This window comes from Vipera berus (assembly GCF_964194415.1).
Source record: "Vipera berus genome assembly, chromosome: 3".
NCBI classification, from domain to species: Eukaryota; Metazoa; Chordata; class Lepidosauria; order Squamata; family Viperidae; genus Vipera; species Vipera berus.
In genome coordinates, this window is record NC_138204.1 from 62043173 (window position 1) to 62068086 (window position 24914).

Sequence of the window (24914 nt, forward strand, 5' to 3'; positions counted from 1 at the left end):
CAAGCGTGGGCACATGCTTGAAGCTCCACTCATGCATGTGGAGGGTGCTTGCACTCATGTGGGAAGCTCAATTTGTGCAAATGGATCTTCATGCGCGAGCACCCTCCACTTCTGTGAATGGAGCTTTGCGCATGAGCAGAAGCACCCTCCGCTTAAGTGGTCTCTGCTCACGCAAATAGAGCTTCACGCGAGTGCAAGCAACCTCCACTTGTGTGAGAAGCTTCATTTGCACAAGTGGAGGACAGACGCATGTGAATAGAGCTTTGTGTGGGCCTGACACTCACACATTCCCCCCCCCCCGCCAGGCTGGATCACCAAGCTGGAAAGGTTGGGGACCACCGTACTAGATGGCCATACAAGTACATTTCATTTTCTAAAGTACAGTAAATGTGTATTTGTCATTTTAGGGCAGTAACTCCCTTCATCACTATGCCTGTCCAGCAATTTTGTATTTGAAAGTAAAAGGAATTTTCTATGGTTACTTTAGCAGAAAAGTGACAGTCAAAAGTTACTGGTTACTGGTTCATTTTTTGAACATTCTTTCATAAAATGACATTTACTGTATTTTAGAAAATGAAATGTGCTTGTATGGCCATCTAGTACGGCGGTCCCCAACCTTTCCAGCTTGGTGATCCAGCCTGGCGGGGAGGAATGTGTGAGTGGCAGGCGAAGCCCCATTCGCATGTGTGTGTCCTCCACTCATGCAAATAGAGCTTCGCGCGCAAGTGGACAGTGCTTGCACTCGCACATGACGCTCTATTCACATGAGCAGAGACCACTTAAGAGGAGGGCATATATCATTGATAAAATAAATAAAAGATAAGACAGGACTACTTGGAGCAATGTATTTCAATATCCTTAGCTGATAACACACCAGATTTAACTGTGGATGAAAAGAAGGAAGTGTGGATAATTGACATGGCAATACCAGAGTATAGTAGAGGACTGGATAAGATGACAAAAGTATCAAGATCTGAAAATCGAAAGTTTATGGCATAAACTAGATACACTAGGTATCTACCAAAAAATCTTTCATGGCACTTAGAAAACCTGCACATTGACAAAATTTCCATCAGGCAATTGCAAAAGGCCATACTGCTTGTATCCACACAGAAGGGCGGTATACAAATTAAATTATTATTATTATTATTATTATTATTATTATTATTATTATTATTATTATTATTATTATTATTATTATATATTATGGCAGTACAGTGTGACATCCTAAGTCCTTGAGAAGAAGTCAATGTGTATGAAAGCCAACAATAGTTAAAGAACTGGCAGCTGTGATTTCACATTGTTCTATGTATAATAATAGCAAAAAATAAAGATGCTACATTAAGTTTTTAGAGTGCCTGGATATAAACTAAAATGGGAAATGCTTTATAGCCTGATTAAGAATTGGTCCAATATTTCAATATAATGGGGGGAGAAAACTGACTTCAAATGAGCCTGTTCCTCCCCATCCATTCCCGGACCGCATTCAGGCAGCGAGACATCACGTCGAGGGCATCACTGATGTTGTTTGGAGTTGAGATGAAAAGCTGGGTGTCATCAGCATACTGATGGTACCCTACTCCAAAGCTGCGAATGATCTCGCCCAGCGGTTTCATGTAGATGTTGAACAGGAGAGGCGAGAGGACCGACCCCTGAGGGACTCCGCAAGCGAGAGGCCTCGGGGTCGACCTCTGTCCCCCTGCCAACACCGACTGCGAGCGACCCTGGAGAAACAAATAACATTCATGTATAGTGCTACATTTTTCCAATTTGGAAACACCTTGAATCCTCTGCTTACATTATTAGTATACAAATACAGTAAACTAAAAACAGATTCTACACAAATGCAAAACACTGGAATATATCCTCAGTAGTAGCAGAATACTTGAGAAATGACATATGTGTCCAGTATGTGTTAGATCAGACATGTCAAACACAAGGCCCGGGGGCCAGATCCGGCCCGCGAAGTGGTTTCTTGTGCCCCGCGAAGCCATCCTGGAAACATTTAGGGAATGGCCCCCACTGCCTTGGCCCAGAGACCCTCCTTCTGCCAGAGACCCTCAGATCTGTCCCACTCCTGCCCAGGCCCCCATAGGCCCCCCTTGATGCGAATGATGTAGAGCTGGCCACGCCCACCCAGTAGGCCATATGCACTCTAGCCACGCCCACCCAGTAGGCCATGCCCACCCTGGCCACACCCACCCGGGCCCCTGTGGGCAACCACAATGCTGATGCGGCCCTCAATGAAATTGAGTTTGACACCCCTGTGTTAGATTATTTCAAGTTCTAAATTATATAATAATGTTTTTCCTCTTTGGTAGCAATAATACAACATTTAAAAACGGGATCTACAGAGTATTTTCAATCTGAAATATTTTAAGTATTAAATGCTCTATTTTGAATTTGGAATGTGTTATTATGATCAATACAGAAGTCCCTTGATTTTCAAACAAGTATTTTAAGCTCAAACAAGGTCAGTTTCAAAGTTGAAATGCTTTTAAAATAGTCAGTACCAGATATGTTTTAAATTCAAATGGATTGTACAACCCTGGTCAAAATTAACACATAACCTGCATAATCACAAAATACTACTTGAGGCACAAAGTTTTAAGAGAGTTTGTAAATGAAACACTCTTCAGCTTACACTGGGATTGCCTGCATCTTCTTTTCACATTTTAGTTATAATGATACCATAATAAAACTATTAAAATCATCCATACAGTCTTGAGAAACATATGTGAACACACCTAAAACTATTCTTTTTTTAAAAAAAAAGTTTATTCTTTAGAGAATAAAATGTCTTAATGTTTTAATATAATAAAAGTTATTATTTCAAAGGTTTCTAAGATAGTATTCAACAGTTAAATATTATTTTAAAATATTATCTATGTTCATAAGGCATATTAATGTTATTAAAAAATCATACAGGCTGCCTTAGCATTATTCACTCATCAGTTGCTGCTCACATTTGCATTAGCTGTCTATATAAGGCTACTGTTTTATTGCATGTACAATTATAAAATAATGTTAAAGTGGGTGTCATTTAGTATTATGTATATTAAGAAAAGGAATAAAAATACTGCTTCAGTTATCTCTCAATACATGTTCAACACATCATAAAATGTTAAAATAAGGTAAATAAGAAAGATTGTATGTCATAAACACTGAAATCCTGTTTCAATTAAAGGCTAATTGGAGTTTCTATATGTGCCAAACGATTACCATAAAAATGCAAAAAAAAATAATAATAGATGCATTAAGCAACCTTAAGATCTTCTTAAAACACATATTGTGCTTTTCTACAGAGAACTTTAAAATGGAAAAATAGTCCTTGAGGGTCTTAGACAAGCCTCAGGCAATATAAAGGAAAAGGTCAAATACACTGCTAAAAAGGACTGTTATCTTCAGAACAACTACTTATCAGCCAGCTTGCAGCCCTGCTTATTTACAGTTATTGGTCCCAGAGGAAGTGCACTTCAACACAAGCCACGATTACTTTGTAATGAGTTTGCCAGAAATGGTAAAGGAAACTAATTTGTAACAATGTGCTTGTCCCTTATATACAAACTTTTACAGACACTTGTGTTTTTTGGCCAGCAATGAATAACTAACTTCTCTCTCTCTCTCTCTCTCTCTCTCTCTCTCTCTCTCTCTCTCTCTCTCTCTCTCTCTCTCTCTCTCTCTCTCTCTCTCTCTCTCTCTCTCTCTCTCTCTCTCTCTCTCTCTCTCTCTCTCTCTCAATAAGCTGTGAAAACAAAAATACACTTAAAAGACCAACTTGCAGTCACAAATGTGCTGAAATATCAGTAATTTTCTCTCTCAGCTACCCATTACACTATTCATGACGATGATCAATTCCCCTGTGGTGGTTACACAGAATAGACATTTCAAAGGATGATTTGCACGTGTAAATTAACACTGTTTGGGAGAAAATAGGTTGCACCTGTCACAGATTAGTAACAAAAGGTCAGATGCCCTCTTTTCTACTTAAAACACCCAAGTATTATGTGCCTTGCTTCTAGAATATAATTCTGGGTTGACTAAACATAGAATAGCAAGCAGCACAATGAACAAAAATATATAAAGACTTAAACCTTAACTAAAAGGTCCCAATTAATCTATTCTTCAAAATAAGTAGCAGTAATCAGAACACTGTCAAATAATTTTTCAAAAGTATTTTTGTCAATATATTGCCAGTTTTCGCTTTTTATCTAAGGAATAGTAATATCTACATAGAGACAATAAAATTATTGATAACCATACAAAACCTTTAAAATAAAAAAACCTTAATCTTTGCTTTCAAACATATTGAAAATTTATTGAACTTTATACTGCAAGGAATAATGAATATTGGATTTTACACTGAAGGTAGTACAACAGAAAGTTATTTTAGAATTCTATAGTGTGTTCAAAGGAATCTTCTTGGAGAGCCTCTCTCTCTTGAACGCAATCAATTTTTATTTGTATTCGATAATAAAAAAGATATAAAATGAAGAGAATCAAATACATATTTTAGACAATAGATATGGGAAGAGTGCTGTTCCATATCCAATTCTCCTCCATATTATTGTGCTGAAAAATACATGGCTACTTAAGAAGGCATTTGGAGATATGGAGATTTAATCTACCTCACAGAATGATGCTGTCATGGTTTCTGAGGTGTCTACAAATTGGAGTTCTTTTATTTTAAACACTGTTGTTTTGAAAGCCATTTACAACCTATTAGAAGTCAGCAATTTAATAATTAAATAAATAAATATCATATATACATTATACAATTGCTTTGACTAACCTTGAACTTTGGGTTTTCCTCTCTCTTAGTGGCTAGAAGACATAAATACTGGACATTCCTGTTTGAACTCAACATAACTCAAGAAAGCCAGTTGGGACTGGAATTTCAGCAATCAGTCAATGCAGTTGTAAGTTGAGTCACCATGTGACCATACTCAATTTTACCACCATCTTTACATGGGCCCTAAATGAATCACCATGGTAGTTAAGCGAATCATGTGGTTATAAGCGAATCCAGCTTCTCCAATAAACATTTTTTTTGCCAGAAACCAGTAAAAAAACGATAGCAAATCACAATGATGTGATTGCAAGAGGCTGCAACCAGTTGTAAATGCGAGCCAGCTGCCAAGTGCACAAATTGCGATCATGTGACCACGAGTAGGGTGCAACAATTATAAGTGCAAGTACAGATTGTAAAGCATTTTTTCCACAGTCATAAGTCAAGGAATACCTATACTACACTCATCTGCCATAAATTATCAATGATTTATGAAGAGCTGTGGTGGCGCAGTGGTTAAAATGCAATATTGCAGGCTAATTCTGCTGACCGACTGCTGCCTGTAGTTCAACAGTTCGATTCTGAGCAGCTCAAGATTGACTCAGCCTTACATCCTTCCAAGGTCAGTAAAATGAAACCCAGATTAATGGGGGCAACATGCTAACTCTGTAAACCACTTAGAGAGAGCTGTAAAGCATGGTGAAGCTGTATATAAGTCTAAGTGCTATTACTATTGCTATTCTCAGATTCTCACATGATATAAAGCTGCTTTTCTGTCATCATGTATTTTCAATAATATGCAATATGCTTAGAGATAATCTTACCACCTTGTGTTGTCATTATCTGGAAACTGCTAAGAATTTGCCTGCCCAGCGGCTAGCACATAGCAACATTAATGGAATGGAAGAATCTAAGAGGAAGGCTTCTGAGGAAAATAAAATACTTAATTCTATATATAATGAGTCTGAGACAGTGATCAAATATCTAAACATGAATATAAGAAATACAGCTAGAACAGCAAAGCTGACTTGGATAACTTTTTTGAGTATGGAGGTAAAACTGTAGGCCAATAGTGGGTCTGTGTCTGTGTGGTAGAACATAGGATTACATAAGATCACCAAGAGATAATATGCAATAGTAAAAGCTTAACTTTATTCTATGGTTAACTAGAAACTTCTCTCTTGCACTCTAATGCTCTACTTGAATACATAAATTGGAAGGTTTTGCAGTTTACCAGGTTGAAAACACGTACAATCATGCAATTTACTGTATGTCCGGATAGCATTCAAAAATTACTATTAGTAATTCTTATGACAGAATATCACAGTTTCCACATGTTACTTTAAACCCACCACCTTGTAAGCTCTCATTTACTCATTCCAACTGAAAATGCTATCTGGTTTATGTGATATTCTTCACACCCTTCATTTTGCATAAATTCCTGGTATTTTTTAAAGCAGTGTTTTTCAACCACTGTTCTGCGGCACACTAGTGTGCCGCGAGATGTTGCCTGGTGTGCCGTGGGAAAAATTGAAAAGTAATTATAAAATACTTTCTTTGTGTTTATTTGATTCCTATTCAAGAGAATTACTTTATATATAGTCAATATAGGCACAGAGTTAAATTTTTTAACATTTTCTAATGGTGGAGTGCCTCGTGATTTTTTTCATGAAACAAGTGTGCCTTTGCCCAAAAAAGGTTGAAAAACACTGTTTTAAAGTGACATTTAAAACATACTAATGTATTTTGGTATTTTCTTATGATTACACTGTTTTCAAACGAATAGCCTTTGCCTGTTATTTCACTTTACCGAATGTATAAGCATTTTTTTTATTTCAATGTATTTCAGGTTTTGTAGCAAATTAAACATTAATCTTTCTCTGCAAATGTCAAGTGATATTTAAATGTTTTTCTGGCAGATAAAAGATTATTAATATTAATGTGGTAAAATTACAGTTTTGTCCTTTCTTTGATATTTATAAAAATACTAAGAATGTCAAAATAGTTCTTAAGAAAAATAGATTATTGCTTTACTATCAAGTCCCTATTAACACAAAAGGAAAAAAAATCAAGTCCTAGAAAATATATTCATTACATAAGGTTGGGGGAGGAGTGAAATTGAGTTTCCTATAATTTATGTTTATACATTGTCAGAAGGATCTTGGTGTGCTAGTAGAAAATGACTTAAATATGAGCAACCAATGTCCTGCAGCTGCCAAAAAAGTCAACACAGTTGTAGGCTGCATTAACAGAGAGATAGAATCAAAATCACATGAAGTGTTGATACCACTTTATAATGCCTTGGTAAGACCACACTTGTAATATTGCATCCAGTTGGTTGCCATGATATGAAAAAGATGTTGAGACTCTAGAAACAGTGAGGAGAAGAGCAACAAAGATGGTTAGAAGACTGGAGGGTAGAACAGTTGAAGGAATTGGGTATGTCTAGTTTAATGAAAAGAAGGATTACGGTGACATGATAGCAGTGTTCTAATATCTAAGGGGCTGCCACAAAGAAGAGGGGGGTCAACCTATTTTCCAAAGCACGTGAAGGCAGAACAAGAAGCAATGTACAAAACTAATCAAGGAGAGAAACGACCCAGAACTAAGGAGAAATTTCCTTACAGTTAGAACAATTAATCAGTGGAATGGCTTGCATCCAGAAATTGTGGGTGCTCCATCACTAGAAGTTTTTAAGAAAAGATTAGACAACCATTTGTTTGAAAATGTTACAGAATCTCCTGCTTGAGCAGGGGGTTGGAGGAGAAGACCTCCAAGGTCCCTTTCTATTCTGCTATTTATAGGATAAAATTGTAGTTTAACTTTAGACTTATTTTGTGGTTAGTAAAATGAATGACCACTGCCAATATCAATATTAATTGCAATAAACAATATGTAGGTAGTCCTTGACTTACGACCACAGCTGGTTGTAAATTCCATTACTAAGCAAGATAGTTGTTAAGTGAATTTTGCCTCATTTTACCTTTCTTGCCATAGTTGTTAAGTAAATCATTGTAGTTGTTAAGTTAATAACACAGTTAAGTCAATCTAGCTTCCCCATTGACTTTGCTTGTCAGAAGGTCACAAAAGATGATCACATGACCCCGGGACACTGTCACCCTCATAAGTACATGTCAGTTGTCAAGCATCTGAGTTTTGATCACGTGTCCATGGGGATGCTACAATGGTCATAAATGTGAAAATCGATTATAAGTCACTTTTTATCAGTGCTACTGTAACTTCAAATAGTCACTAAATGAATGGTTGTAAATTGAGGACTACCTGTAGGTAGCCAAAGCATAAATTAAAACTGTTGATATTTCATATAGATTTCTACAAAATACCTAGAAATATATTAAGATTAAAGTATGATAGTCAAATTCAAATTTGAAAACTCATTTTACTTGCCTTTTACCCACTGTTTTTGATAGACTAGATTTATTTCCATATTTTCTGGCCCTATAAAGCCATTTGCAGTTTAGGTACAAAGCAATTTTAGCATGAAACTGTGAGATGGGTGGTTATATAAATTTGATTAATAAAATAAAAATAAAATAAACGAAAGACAATACAACAAGGCACATTACTGTGAAAGTAATATCATTACTTTATAAAAATAAAGATAAAATTTAATCTAATTTTAATTAATTGCTCTGACAATGAATCACAAATAAATCCCTTAATAGTGCTTATAAAAGAAAAGACAATATTATAATTACCTACACAGGCAGTTCTTGCTTATTAACTATTTGTTCAACAAACAGTGCTGAAAAAGGAGATTTAATCAGTTATGAAACATGAGGCCATTGCAGCATCCCTGTGGTCACATGATTGTAATTTAAGCACTTAAACAGTCCAGTATCCCAGCGTCACATATCATTTGCAACCCTCACACCTGGCTTATGATCAGCAAAGTCAATGGGGAAGCTAGCAGAAAGTCACAAGCAGCAGCCATATGACATCATAATGGTCATGATGATTCATTTACTGAGCACAGCCAGGACTAATGTCATAAGTCATGTTTCAGTTTACAACTACATCACTTCACTTTGTAATGGAGCTGCTGGTCCCAACTGCAGTCAGTAAGTGAGGACTACCTGCATTTTCTAGGCATATTTGCTTTTGGAGCATATTTACTGTATTTAATTAAGCTCTTGATTATTTAATTGTCACTCTCAATTATTATTTACACTGGATTCAGTATTGTATCTTTTTGTCAACATATGAAGTACTAGCACATGTGTCACTTAAAGATCTTATATATATACACATACAAAGGTAAAGGTAAAGGTTCCCCCGCACATGTGTGCTAGTCATTTCCAACTCTAGGGGCCGGTGCTTGTCTCTGTTTCAAAGCCGAAGAGCCAGCACTTGTCCAAGGACATTTCCGTGGTCATGTGGCCAGCATGACTAGATGCCAAAGGCGCACGGAATGCTGTTACCTTCCCACCGTAGTGGTCCCTATTTTTCTACTTGCATTTTTACGTGCTTTCGAACTGCTAGGTTGGCAGAAGCTGGGATGAGTAACAGGTGCTCACTCTGTCACGCGGCACTCGGGATTCGACCTGCCAAACTGCCGAACTTCTGATCAAGAAGCTCAGCGTCCTAACCCACTGAGCCACCGCATCCCTATATACACATATACACATATATCTATTATATCTAAGGCTATGAATTGAGAAACTAATTCCCTTTGACAACACAATTTATTGTAGATTGAATACTGAAAAAAATAGAGGATATTCCTATTACCTATTCCTATTACCTACATCCCTTCCTTCCCACTGTCCCCATGAACATATATCAGCCCTCCCAGATAAACCAGACAGGAAACATGACTAGATGAGCTTATTCTACTTTATTTTAAGGCTAAATTAGCTTAACCATTCAAGTCTCAAATCTCCTGCCATCTCTTTTAACAGCCTGATCAATTGGGGGGGGAGATGTCCTTCCTAAGTTTTTTTTTCCTGATTGTTAAGCCACCTCCTCCCTCTCTTGTCTGATTGTTCCCCAGGTAGCATCTCTTTCCTTTGTCCCTCAAGGTCATTCCTACATACCATTACATCATGTAAGATCTCATTTGTGGAATAATACAGGGCAAAGGCATGCACAAGGCATAGATAAATGAGGGTGGAGGTGATGGTGGGGAGCGATCAAACACCTATATAAACTGTTATAATCTTAAATCCATTGTTTATATAACTGCACCATTCCAGATCCAATAGCTTCAGTTTTTACACTTGTTCTTCTACACAGCCAATGAAAAACATAAAATATAGTTGTATTCAATAAGCAATCACACCAACCATCAATAGTCATAAACTTGAGACACTGAACTACAACATAAGTTATAGGGCAGGGGTGTCAAACTCGATTTCATTGAGGGCCAAATCAGCATTGTGGTTGCCCTTGGGGTGGCAGGTGGGCATACCTGGGGGCGTGGCTGACTAGGTGGGCATGGCTGGCCCAATGTCACTTGCATGGGGGATGCCTGTGAGGGACTGGGTGGGCGGCAAATTGGACCGAATTAGGAGCTGGGACCTGGTCCACCGGAGGAGCCTCATCATCCTTCTCGGGCCACATGGACAGTGGCATGGGCTGCCTGGGGACCTGGGCAGTGGGGAGGTGGGAACCTGGCCTGGCCCTCAAGCTCCTGGGGCTCTAAGAGCCTGTGACCCAGTCTGGCACTGCTTCCCGGGGGGGGGCTGGCCATGCATGGGACAGCTCCGGGGCTGGGATTGGGCAGAGCAGAAAGAGAAGTCCCAGCTGTCTCTTGGGGACTGGGGGCTCCCTACCCTTACCATTTTCCAGGGCCATCGTGGGTGTGACAGCAAGTGGGAGGCTCATCCCACATGTGCAGTGGAGCTGGAGGCCAAAACTGGATGGTGAGGGCTGAGCAGGCAGGGGCCATGGTATGGCAGTGACAGTGACTGGCTGGGCTTTCTTGCCGTGGCCCCACCATCTGTCTTTGCTTGCCCGTGCTTGCCGAGGCATGTCAGCCTCCCAGCATGTCTGGCAGGCCAGATTGTGTGCCTTCCCCCTGCACCTTTGCCTCCACCTGCTGCTTGGAGGGCTGGCCCAGTGGCTGTGGCACTCAGACCCACCTACTCTATGTGGGCTGCAGGATCCCAGGGTGTGCTGTACTGTGGCCAAGGGGCTGGTGGGCTGTGGCTGCTGCCAGGCACCAATGGCCCTCGCACACACCCCACCTCCTGTGCATGCACCTGGGGGAGCACCCAGCTGAGCTGGGGTAGGCCAGTGCCAGGGTGGTGGTGGGCAGTCTATCACCATCTCTGGGGTGGTCCTGCGGGCCTGATCTGGGCCCATTGTGGGCCAGATCAGGCCCACGGGCCTTGAGTTTGATATGTTTGTTATAGGGTATATAACATAGTTTTGTATTTCTTTGCTCTGAGGAAATTTTCTTTTACATAGGGGAATTTTTGCAACACAATACACATTATCTTTCCACCTTACTATTCTGTAATCACCTTTGAGAATGTAGGATATATGTGTATTCCATAAAGCACAAATCAATGCAGGAAGAGGATATCCAAATTCAGAATATTTTACATTTGAATATTGAACTTAGTTCTTCTTGGCGCACAGGATGTTAAAATACAACTATTCTTTCTAATTAACAGGCTTACATGGAAAATTACTTTAGACATGTTTCATGGTATTTCAGAACTCATCATTGCTCAGGGCCAATCTATATAAACATAGACAATAAATTACTATTTACATTAAACTTAATGTTTACATGGTAAATGATAACAGAACATTATAAACATAAATGGCAATTGTTATACTTCATATTTATTTAATTTAGAAATGTCATTATACTATATTTATTGAAAAGGTAAATGACAAAGGTTACAATGACAATCAAAAAGAAAAATAAATTGAAAAAAGATTGTAAAAAAGATTGTAACAACATAAAAATCCAGTTACCAACTCCAATGAAATCAATCCGACACTTTTTCACTACAAATGTGTACTTGTGTCCTATTTATCAATATGCCCCTAATTAATAACTAAACAATTGTCTGTAGAATAAGGCATTTGAGTTGTAAACATACAGTATCTTCCATCTAAATGTATATAAATTAATCTTTTCCATATACAAAACTTTACATGGAGATTTTAAAAAAAGGTTGAAAATCTGGGCTCAGGAAGCATAAATTTATGTATACTTACCGGTAGTTTGTAGTAATACCCATTAATTTCAATACATATTAATTTCCTAGACCTAAACAAGCATGCAGAAGTTAGCACTTTGCTGGAAATGATTCCATTTAGCCCACTTTATTCTGTATAACCTGGGTTGGAAATTGGGAAGAGATCCTTGCAATACTGAGTAGTTACAATTTTCCTTTCTATTTTGACAAGGAAACCAGTTAAAAGAGGCATTAAAGATGGGCTACACAAGGAAACCTATTTATATTTATTACATAGCATCATTGAATTGGATGGTTTTTACTCCTGTTCAAGTATGCTTAGGACTTCTAATCCAAGACTAATCCAAGATCAGTCTTATTCTCCATTCTGCACTGGCACACTGAGTTTTAATTAACCTTTAAATAGAGCAAAACATTAGGATTTGAAGGCTAGATAGAAGAAATGGTAATTAAAAATAATACAGTTGGAAGAAACTGTAACAAACTCAGATATTTTGATCAGCATCAACTGCCCAACTGAGGTCTCAAAATTGGCAAGATGACAAACAGGCATTGCCTGTTCCTTTCAAGGGATACATATAAAATCATGGAATGATTTATTCTTCATGTGGTCCATGATTCTCTCAACAATACTCTCTAGTGCACAATTCCAAGGAATTAATATTTCTTTCCCAGCCATATATACAACTGTTAGGTTAAAATCATAGCTTGAAAATTACTTTATTATCTTGGTTGAAAATGTGATCTTTCACTTTTTTATTTTGCCTAGATTTGGGACATATAAAAAATGGGTGAAGCCTTTATCATAAGGCTCCATCAATCATCTACTTTCTCCTTGTGAGTACCTAAAAGTTATCTGAGTAGCCAGTATGAGAAACAAATATTGGATTATGTGGGGTCGTGGCCTGATCCCGTAAGGCTGTTTTATATATTTTTGAATCTTTTTAAAGAATTTTGATTACAGAGTCCTTGACTTACGACCGCAATTGAGCCCAAAATTTCTGTTGCTAAGCAAGACAGTTGTTAAATGTGTTTTGCCCCATTTTATGCCCTGTCCCGGGTCAGTTATTAAGTGAATCATTGCAGTTGTTAAGTTAGTAATACAGTTGTTAGATGAATATGGCTTTCCCATTGACTTTGCTTGTCAGAAAATCGCAAAAGGTGATCGCATGACCCTCAGATACTGCAGCCATCATAAATACATGCCAGTTGTCAAGCATCTGAATTTTTATCACATGACCACAGGGATGGTGCAAAGGTCGTAAGTGTGAACACTTGTCATAAGTCACTTTTTTCAGTGCTGTGTAACTTTAAGCGGTCACTAAATGAATGGTTAGAAGTCGAGGACTACCTGTATAACAACAGAAGTTAATGGAAGCTAAACTTAAAGAAAGAAAAGAGACTAGAAAGGAGTAAAGATACAAAAAAGAAGGAAAACAAAATAATACAACAAAGAGAAAATAAATATAAAAAGGAATTTCCAACCTTCATCACAAGAAGTATAAACAAATTTAGTGACTTAAGCCTCCTCCAAGGCTACAAACATTTATCTCTTCACCCTTATCCCAGCACTTATTTAAAAACAAATCTGTAAAAAATATTCTTTTCAGTGCTGCTGTTAGCAGAAAGTCCATTCAGGGTTATAGTAGAAGAACAATATGTCATGGTTCCAATAGATGAGACCAGAAAAACAGAATTCCAAGGCTAAAGGTTTCCTTAAAGAACATATTTGTCTTGTTTTAACCTTGATCAAATAAACCAGCTTTATATTCCTTTATTTTATTTTAGCAGTCATAATGTATATTTCATTCAAATATTGTCATAAGATTTGATTTCTCTTCATTTCTCTTTTGTCCCATTGCTCAGTGGTTTTTTTTATGCATTAACAAACTTCCTTTTGTAAAACCTAGTAGAAAACAATTATTCAGGTCATCTTACTCCAGGAGGGCTGTTTTTCTGTTCTGATCAGAGACAGTCAGGAATAACATTCTACTTTAAAGGGGGCATTTTCTCCCTAATAGCTCATTTTTCCATTCAGCACTAATCAATGTCAGCTGTATCAAAGTAAGGCTAAGAAACTCTATTGTAAAAGCTTCTGACTGATTTTGGAACACCTTCTGTGAAAATCTGGCATTTTGCCTTAACTGAAACTTTTGATTTTCTAAAAATACTGACCTATGCCAGGATCTATTTCTTGCTGCTCAATCTTCTGGACTGTGGTTGTCAATACTAAATGTTTTGCCACAGCTTTCTTAGATTTTGGGCATACTTCTGTTTATTAAGTTTGCCATAAGTAGATTTTTACCCTCAGCCCTTCAATTTTAACTCTTGCTTGACTGATTGACTGATTGAAATTGTGGTCATAATAATTAACTGTAGCATCTAGATTAGGAAAGTTTCAGGGTGTTAATCTAAAGTGCCTTTCAATGAGTCATAACAACTGGCTGTTGACTCCAATAACCATTTATAAGGATAAATGGTACAAATCCCTGAACCACACAAGATAGTTCTAGCAGATGGCTGTGTGGATACAATTATTATCCTAATGACAAAGTATTATATTAATTTCAGTTAGAAATATTCAAACATGCCCTTGTACTGAAAACAATGAGACTTGAAAATATTTAACAATGTTAGACTATGAGCCATGTTTTTATCATATATTGGATTAAATCCATGCCTCTGGAAGTATGGTTAGAAATTGACCAAGATTCAGCCAAGAATCTACCAAAATATTCCCTGAACACTAGGCTGCTGAACACTGGGTGATTAGCTATAGTACAGAGTGCAAAAGAGAAATAAATAAGAGGTGGGATTCATTTGGACAACTCTAGGGTCTGGTAGAATCTGTTACCAAATATTTTTAATATAGATGTAAAGTGCATAATCCAACAGAACTTGAGAATTCTGATAAACAGTTATATTTATTTGCATAATTCTATGATTTTGATTGAGTATTGAATTAGATCAGGAGGCTGTATATCATTTAACAGTTATTTTAAAACATTACTAAGCTATTGCCTTCATCCCGTTTATTGGCTTCTTGGATACATCAAGATGGGAACTGCAGGAAACCGAATGTTGGACTAAATAAATCTTTCCTTTGCTGTAATTCAACAAAAACCCTTTGCTTTTCTTGCCAAAAGTACTTCCCTAACGCTGCCAAGAAAACTGGATGGACATAATAACCAAAGGTTGAGCTCCACTAAGAGTGACTTCATCTTTTTTGAAATATGAAAGCTTTACAGAGTTTCTAAATGTCATTGATATTTTTAAAAATAATAAAAGTAATAAATGGGAAAAATATGTGCATGTGATTTGTTATTTTATTCGGGAAGACTTAAGAAACAAACTATCAATTACCACTCACTAAAACATTATGCTATTAGCCTCCATACTTGATGGATTCAAACTAAAGGACAGGACATGTAGATTAGGAACTAGTGACGTGGCTGCAATGTTTGTAATATCAAATCTTCTCTGCTAGTCTGTTAATAGTAACGTTGATTTTTTTAAATAATAGAATGCTTTATTATTGTTGTTTTTTTATTGTAGGCTGTCCAGAGCAGAATACAATAGTCATGATTTGTGAAATGAGCAGCTATATAAATATGATGAAAAAATACTATAATTTCTTTTTATTACTTTGATTCAACCAATAGAGCTTCAGAGGAGGAAATGGGTACTAGAATCTTCAGATACTAAGGATGGTGAAAGAACTGAAAGGTGGTATAATGGTATGTCCAAAGACTGAGATACGTTCACATGTTGACCAGCCTAACATCTTCAGCGGTATGGCATTCCTCATTTATTGGTTAAGAGAACAGCCTTCCTCAGTCACTAGTTTACACAGAGGTCACAAGTAACAGACAGAAAGTCTTCACCTTGGAAACCTAAGAGATAAATTGGATTCTAGAGTGAAAGCAATCAATTTACAAAGATTTCTGTCACTTTTTATCTGTTAAAAGAAACTTTGGATGAATCTTGCTCTCTACTGAAGAGCTTCAGAATATTAGGAAGACCAGAGAAGATGGGCTGGAGGAATAAACCACAAGAGAATTTCAATTGTAGTGCTGAGAAGAGGCAAAGGAGAGAAACTAATAATTACACGATATACTGTATGTCATTGAATAAGCTTAATTTTCTTTGATAAGGACTTAATGTCACTGGCCTGAAAGTAGAAAAACAATCTATGCGATATATTATCTTATTAAAATCAATGGGAACATAATAATTTATGTGAGCACTGGAGCCATATTAGATTAGAAACCAAATATATGTAGTTCTGCATGCTTTGAATGTTGCTATCCTAGCACTGCTAAGGATTATCTGCAGAACTATCCTCTTTTTGCTTTCCTTCATACCACTGAAGATGTTAGGGTCTTGTCTCTCTTTTTTTTAATATACTTTATTGATTTTTTTTAACATAGTCACCTTAATATTTGGTAAACAGTATGTTGTCTGGATTTATATTTAAAAACAATCAATAATAATTAATTTTTATAATTCCATAACCCACATAGTAGCTTTCTTTGATTTTCTCTTCTTCCAATAATATTCTCCTTTACCAATCTTGAATTAGTACATTTCTTAGTATTTTGATTGATAACAATTGAATATAAACTTTTTTCTAGTATTTAACAACCACATCAATATAAAGCTTCTTTTCTAATTGATCATCTTAATTACCTCGTCATGGCTCCTGTTTTCAAAGTTTTTATTTAAATTTGTTTTCCCCAGAATGTTCAAAACATTCTTACCAGTTAAGATTTTCTCAATTACACTTAAGCATTTAAGTCTTTTTCCTCATACAAGCCATCCCAACAATGTTATATTTCTCACATCTTTAAAAAGCAACAAAAAAGAGAAGGAAAAAAGAAGGAAATAGTATACTACTTAAGCTAAGATACATTTATATCCAGAATTTTTCTATTTTCACCATATTCAAACAAATGTTTAATCTTTAAATATTTCATCTAATAAATCCAATCATCTAATCTTTTGAATCTATTCAGAACATTTTTATTGAGATTTTCTCAAGATAAATTACACTTAAGTATCTAAAACATTTCCCTCATATAAACCATCACAACATTTTTATATTTCTCATATCATAAAAAATACTATGTTACTTGAGGGGCCCATCCCTCTTAAACTAAAATACATTTATATCCAGAATTTTTCTACTTTTTTAACCATATTCAAACAAGTGTTTAATCTTTAGATATTTCATCTGATAAATCCCATCATCTAATTTCTTAATTCTAGCATTAGCCTTTTTTTTTTGCCAAACATCTTTCCTAATCTTTATGCTCCGCTGGACCAAAAAGTCTTCCCATAGTCTTGTAGTTGTTGTTGTAAGTACAAGAGACAAATCCAGTAAGATGTTTTTGTGGGAGGGTTTCACCCCTTCATAATTCATTGAAAATCTTTTTCTGTCTTTCTCTCTTAATTTCTCTTATCATTTTTTTGTCTCTCAAGTTCTTATAGTTCTCCTGACAGCTCTACAATCCATTTTGTCAAATCTTTTTTCTTGTCCTCAGATTTATTTTGTAATCTTGAAGTGCAGGTTATCTTTTCCATGTCCGATATTTTCTGCAAGTTTTTCTCTGCCTGGGTTAAGTCATAATTCCTTCCATTGTTGGGTTCCATCTTTAAATCTCTTTCCTCTGGTTTATTTTCAGTTGTCTGCTTTATCTGATCACTCTCTATTTTTATTTTCTGAGAGTTTTTTTGAAGATGTGTTCATTTATATTTCCAAAGTTGTTTTTAATTTCTTTGTGGTTTGATATCATTGTCGTTTGAGTTTGAATTAGTTGTAACACAGCATACATTTCCTCCTGGAAAGTATTTGTTTTCTCTTGATATGTTCTTTCTGCAGATCTCTGATGTTCTATGATAGCTAAAACTCAGTCAGGAAGGTCAATTTTTTTCCCTAAGGTTTATAGTTCTCACCTTGTAGGTAGCCCAAAATGTTTTCTTTTCTTTGTTGCAGCTGTTTTCTGTTTAGTTAAGAAGGTCACAAAAACAAGTTATCTTTTTTTGGGCTTTCTGCCAATTCCTGTATTAGAGCAACAAGAGTTGAATATTTTCATCCACCACTAGATGTCAGCACCAATTCGTTTTTCAGTTTTCAAAACAAACAATTACTTTCTTATTTTCATCGTTAATCTTTTGAAAAGAAAATCTTAACAAATTTCACCAATTTCAAACTTATCCAGATTTAAGTCTTACATTCATTCCATTTCAATATATTTTTGTACCATAAAAATTTAATTTGCCATTTCCTTCTGCGGGAGGGCACGGCAAGAGTCCCCCTCCTTCTCACTTTTGGACGATTTTTGCTTCTTGGGTGTTTTTTCCAGGAAATCAATTATCAGGTGGAAGAGAATCGATATTCTTACCCAGTTCCAAACATGTTGTTTATGATCAAGCTTAAATTAGTGCTTTTTGGCTTCGGCTGCTTGTAGCTTGGGCTAGACCAGGCGTCGGCAACCTGAAAAACGAAAAGAGCCACTGGGAACCGGTTCCATCACACACACAAAAAAGTGGGAGCCGCGTGCGTGCATCCATGCACGCGCATGGGCAAAAAACGTTTTGCGCATGCACAAAACATTTTCTTGCGTATGCGTGGACGCGGGCAGTTGCCATTTTTTTAATGTATGATGGAACCGGTTGCGCGACGGCGACGGCCCGTTTGCAGAGCTACCACCTTCGGAGGAAGCCTGCAAACGTGCCACAGCAGCTTTCCCAAAGAGCGGCGCCGCTGCCCGTTCACGCGGAGATGCGCGCGCACCTCCGCTCGGAGAGGTCCGCACACACCTCTCGGAACGGGCAGCGGCGCCGCTTGTTGCGAAAGCTGCTGCGGCCCGTTTGCAGAGCTGCCGCCTTCGGCAGCCTGCAAACGTGCCGTGGCAGCTTTCCCAAAGAGCAGCGCCGCTGCCCGTTCGCGCGGAGGTGCGCGCGTTCAGAGAGGTGCGCGCGCACCTCTCGGAACGGGCAGCGGCGCCGCTTGTTGGGAAAGCTGCTGCGGCCCGTTTGCAGAGCTGCCGCCTTCGGCAGCCTGCAAACGTGCCGTGGCAGCTTTCCCAAAGAGCGGTGCTGCTGCCCGTTCGCGCGGAGGTGCGCGCGCACCTCTCCAAAGGTTTGGAGAGGTGCACGCGCACCTCCGCTCGTTCGGAGAGGTGCGCGCGCACCTCCGCTCGTTCGGAGAGGTGCGCGCACACCTCCGCTCGTTCGGAGAGGTGCGCGCGCACCTCTCGGAATGGGCAGCGGTGCCACTTGTTGGGAAAGCTGCCGCGGCCCGTTTGCAGGCTGCTGCCTTCCTCTGAAGGTGGCAGCTGTGCAAACGTGCCGCGGCAGCTTTCCCAAAGAGCGGCGCCGCTGCACCTCCGCTCGTTCGGAGAGGTGCGCGCGCACCTGTCGGAACGGGCAGTGGCGCCACTTGTTGGGAAAGCTGCCGCGGCCCGTTTGCAGGCTGCTGCCTTCCTCTGAAGGCGGCAGCTGTGCAAACAGGCCGCGGCAGCTTTCCCAACGAGCGGCGCCACTCCCTCTTCGGGCGGAGGTGCGCGCGCATCTCTCCAAAGGTTTGGAGAGGTGCGCGTGCACCTCTGCCCATTCGGAGAGGTGCGCGCGCACGTCTCCAAACGGGCGGTGCCACTCTCCATTTGGAGAGGTGCGTGCGCACCACTGCCCGTTCGAAGAGGTGCACGCGCACCGGGCAGCTGGGAGCCGCAGGAGATGGCTCAAAGAGCCGCATGCGGCTCCGGAGCCGCGGGTTGCCGACCCGTGGGCTAGAACCTAGCCTTTCTTCTGCTGGTTTCTGGAGGGCTTTCCCCAAACAACCAGATCAACCACTATCTCTCTGCAGTCGGCAGGGCTCCCCTCGTCACCTCTCCGGGGCAAATTTAGGCCCATTTAGGGTCCCCTAACAGGAAAAAATCGGCCGTAGGATGCCGTGCACTGCAATCCCTTAGCTGCTGCGCTACTGCGCAAAACCGGAAGCTTCAGGTCTTGTCTCTTTTTTAAAGATTATAAGGCCCATATGAATTGGGTATTCCTCTCTTAAGCTTATCTTCTCCCTTCCTTCCTCACCCTCCTTCTACCTCTCTGCTCTTGGAATAAGAAATATCTAATAAATTGCTACCGGAATATCTTGGTGACTATAGAACTAAAGTCTGAATAATTAAGTTTTCTCTGTCTATCCAACATATAGATGGGCATGGCTGCTTTCTAACCACCATGGTGGCACAGTGGTTAGACTGCAGTACTGCAGGCTAATTCAGCTCACTGCCAGGAGTTCAATCCTCACCGGCTCAAGGTTGACTCAGCCTTCCATCCTTCTGAAGTCAGTAAAATGAGGACCCAGATTGTTGGGGGCTATATGCTGACTCTGTAAACTACTTAGAAAGTGCTGAAAAGCACTATGAAGTGGTATATAAGTCCAAATACTATTGCTATATAAGAACTGATACTGGATTCTAGGAATTGAGAACAAAATCTGCAATGAATTTGTCATATGATTAAATTTGTGTGTCGTATATGTCCTACTATCCTTGTCTTTTTTTATCCTGGCACTTTCTTTTCCCCAGCAAGTAGGCAATACAGCCTGCAGGGAAAAAAGTAATAAAATAAAAAAATAAGTTTAAATGAATGGGTGGAAGGATGGAGAAGTTGCTTGATCAACAGTTCATGTTATTTATTTTAGTAACCAAAACCAAATCAACAAACATTAAAATATACACAATTAAAATACATATATAAATCTACATGAAAATCAAAAGTAATTAAAACTGTGAGGAGGGTGAAAGACAATTTTTAAATGATAAAGCTACATATACACATTTTGCCATGATCACTGAAAACGGAAGCAATAATGTTCTTGTGGGGGAGATTTAAATTTCTAAAAACTGGGGTTATAGAGTTCTGATCATATATAGTGTATAATTTAATAAACCTGAGATATGGCTTTAATTTTTGAATATAGAAACACAATTTTCATATGGGAGGTTAAAATGCCTTCCACTTGTTAATTGGCAATATTTTTATTTATTTGAAAGACCTAATCCCTACTGTAAATATTCAAATATTGAGAAATAGACCTCAATTTATCAGTCTCTGAATGCAGTGGACTAATTCTTCCTCACCATAAAATGTCAAAAATGCATATATAAAATCTCACTCATATTTAACACACATCCAGTGTTGATAGACAAACTGCCCATTAATCTCTGAAGATTAATTCTAGTCTATGTATCTAATCTCTATTGCAGTGGTTTCTATAACAAAGATCAGGATCCCAGCATGTCATATCCCATTGCTATACATGCCTCTAATCTCCCTAGTTACAGATTATGGACTCTATAATTCCTATTAGTGTGTCTGTGATAGAGTAGAACTCAGAAACCATGGCAAATATAATTATTGAAAGATTATAGGGAGACAGATTATTCAGTCTCTCTTTATGATCTAAATAAGTGGCTCAAATTTCAGGATATGGTATTTCTGTTATTAATTTCTTTAAAAACTGCTTCTGATAAAATTTTAACAAAATCTCACAAAATCTAGACCCTTGTATAGATACATTTATATAAGCATACTTTATCAGTGATACTGCAGAAGAGAAAGTCAGTAATTATTTATGCCAGAGCAGGAAGCCCTTTTCTTACAAAGTAATTTGCCAGTCCAAGTTTTTATAGAAAGGGAGAATAAAAATCTTTGCTGTCTGTATAATGAAACTTAATAAAAAGTTATTACACAAGGGAAAAACTGAAAACTCAGCTTGGATGTTGTCTACCACCCAAGGAAATTAACTCAGTCGAAAAAGAGATAAAGAGTTTTATCTTCATATAAAGAGCAATTCCTTAACAGCAGTGCCAAGCTTGTTGCAATAGACTTTGAGTACAGACATCTGGCCTGGCTATCTTTCTCCTGGAATTCAGTAGCAACTAATTTGTTCTTTTGCAGTAATGATGCTCCATATACTTTCTTTCAGGGTATCCTGATGCTGCTCAGTTTTTTTCCTGCCTCTTGTAGACATTTAGGATTTTTTATTCTGTGGCAATTGACACATGCATAGAGCTATTCCCCCACCCCATCCCACTTATCTCTACTCCTGTTTTAAGCTCTGCTACATTTATGACATTAGTTTAGCTCTACTACAGCTGCGGACTACTTGACTATTTCAATCAGTGGGATAGCGTGAAGGCCCTATGGCAGAGGTCTTCAAACTTGGCCCTTTTATGACTTGTGGACTTCAACTCCCAGAATTCCTCAGCCAGGCACACTGGCTGAGGAATTCTGGGAGTTGAAGTCCACAAGTCATAAAAGGGCCAAGTTTGAAGACCCCTGCCCTATGGCATGCCATTCCTTGCTTCACACATTCACACATCTTAAAATTTGTGTTCTATGTGTTTCATCAAAATAAGAGAAAATATGACATGTGTATTTAGAATTAGTTAAAAATCTCTTCTTCCTTCAGAGGGCTGGACTCCAAAAATATTTGAAGTATTAATAAAAAAATAAGTGACTGTACCATTCAAAAAATAAGATGTTTATCCACAACACTGTTCAAACTAATCAGATGTATTACTATTTATTGTTAGTGTGCACACACCCAAACACATATTGCCTCATTGCTTATTTATATGAAAGTCCACAGAAGCCACAAACACGAATTATGCAGTTGATTGTAAATAAACTCCATAAGGTTTAAATACTACAGCAGATGCAAGGAGCTGTAGGAGGTACGCCCACAGATATCTCCCTTGGTGCCCTCCAGACTACACTTTAATTTTGTTGCTGATTTAAATAAATATATGAGAAGCTGGCATACTGAAAATAAGGACCCCCTCTAACATTATCGGCATTTCAAATAGGCCTCCAACTTCCAAATAGGATTCCGAGACATTGTTTGATAATAAAAATGTTTTGTGTTTTTTTAAGTTCTGATTAGACACTTTTTTGTAAATGGAATATCCTGTATTCAAAACATATTCCATATATCTAAGGAATGTGCATGTTTCTCTCCCTCTTAGACTTTTATTATCCATATTAGCAAGCCACTATTGCCTTATGCTAAATAAATAAATAAGGCACTTATACAGTTCATCAGGCTTCATTTTAAAATACATTTTTAGCATTTATTAAAGAAGGGGTGTCAAACTGCCAGCCCACAGGCCAGACGCATCAGGTGGAAGCCGCGCCCACCCCATTGCCGGCAATGGCAAAACAGTCCCGATACATTGCGCGACGTCTGCATTAAAATATTTCCGTCCATTTTCACTTGCAACATTTCTAAAGAGTTCTATTTAAAAAAAATCTCTCTCTTTTGCAACAGAGGAGCATTATGTAGCATTTTCATTAAAGATAGATAGATTTCATCCACACCGATAAACAGTGGGACATTTCTTATAAGAAATATATATATCCTTAATAAAGATAGTATTCAGAAAATGTTAAATGTTATCTAATGGGCCAAAGTGACTGAAAATATTTTAAAAGTAGAAAAAATCACATTATTATTCTAAATAATTAACATTTTCACAAAGTCAACTTCTTTAGCAAATTCACATGTAAAAATACTGAAAATACTAACCTTGGTTTTTCTTTCCTCTACTGATTTATTTTATATTTTCTGATTTATTATATATTTTGTTTTAGATGTCATATGCTACCTAGTATTTTACAATGAGGTATTATATTTACGGTAAATAAATAAAAGAAAGTAATTATTCTTGCCTTATACATGCATATGAAATAAATTTGCATATTTTGAACCTGTAAATCCTAATATAGCCTAGATCAATGCCCTCATTACAGTGCTTCATCTCTCCCATTAATTACAGTGCTTTCTAGGGTGCACACAAGAAACTCTATAGTTTAATTGGACAAACCCAATCTCTCTCTTTTAGCAAAAAGTGTACTATTTGTCTTGCATTAATAGTCCTGACCTACCTCAAATATTCTCATACAGTTTAGACAACAATTTTATGGATTCAGGGAAATGAACATCTTTACAAGTCTTAAGCATGACTTAGGAGCATGATGGCTCGTGTGGTTAAAATGCTGGGTTGAGAATCAGCAAGCCTGCACTGGAGACCCAAGTGCTGCTGTGTATCAGGGTGAGCTCCTGTCATTCACTCCAGCTTTTACCCACTTAGCAGTTCAAAAGCAAATAATCCCAAGTAGATAAATAGGTACTACTTCAATGGGCAATTAAGGGGGACATGAAAGGAGCCCCCAAACTGGTATTCCCTAAGTGACAGTTATGTCACCATCTAATCCTTTCAACCCAGAAGTGCCTTGGTGCTTCCAACACAAAAGCAGCAACAAGCATGACTTAAACTTAGGCTATTTTTTAACTTGGAACTACAGTTTGGGCCAGTAAAGTGTATTTTTCCCTAAATCCACCCCATGTGTTTTGAACTCTGAATACATAGAACAGAGCCCTGGTGACATTTCTGAAAAAGAAAAATATCTGTAGGAAACTGTATTTGAAACAAGGACAGGGATCAATGGACAATGTTTTTGCTCCTTTGTCCTACTTCTCACTGCATTTGGCTCCTCCAATGATTAATCAATATTATTATACTAGATTTTTTTTTAAAAAACCTACAATCATTTTATGATTTGTACTACTTTATAAATTAAAAGGTGTGTTTTAGGAATAAAACTTGTTATTATAGACAAGTTGAAATGCTCAACTATTCTTAATAACTTATTATACCTACAAATATTAAGAGCTGATTGAAATATATTATTTTAAAGTACACAAACTGGAGAAATATAATCACTGACATAGTAAAACTGACATTCAGATATGGACATTTTAAGAGTGAAAAAATGACTTAAGACCTCTTCTGGCATGTTTTTAATATTTGGTACTATTATATTAATCAACTACGGGTGAAAGTATCAAAATAAAGTCTTCTCAAGGTTTCTTATTG

General features: G+C 37.8%; 1 protein-coding gene across 2 annotated transcripts in view; it reads right to left on the reverse strand.

The window, feature by feature from the left end:
- BEND5 (BEN domain containing 5) overlaps positions 1 to 24914 on the reverse strand; it is a gene marked incomplete at its 5' end in the record, with an annotated part of 887332 nt that overhangs the window by 856918 nt on the left and 5500 nt on the right. The gene's annotated exons all lie outside the window — the stretch shown is intronic.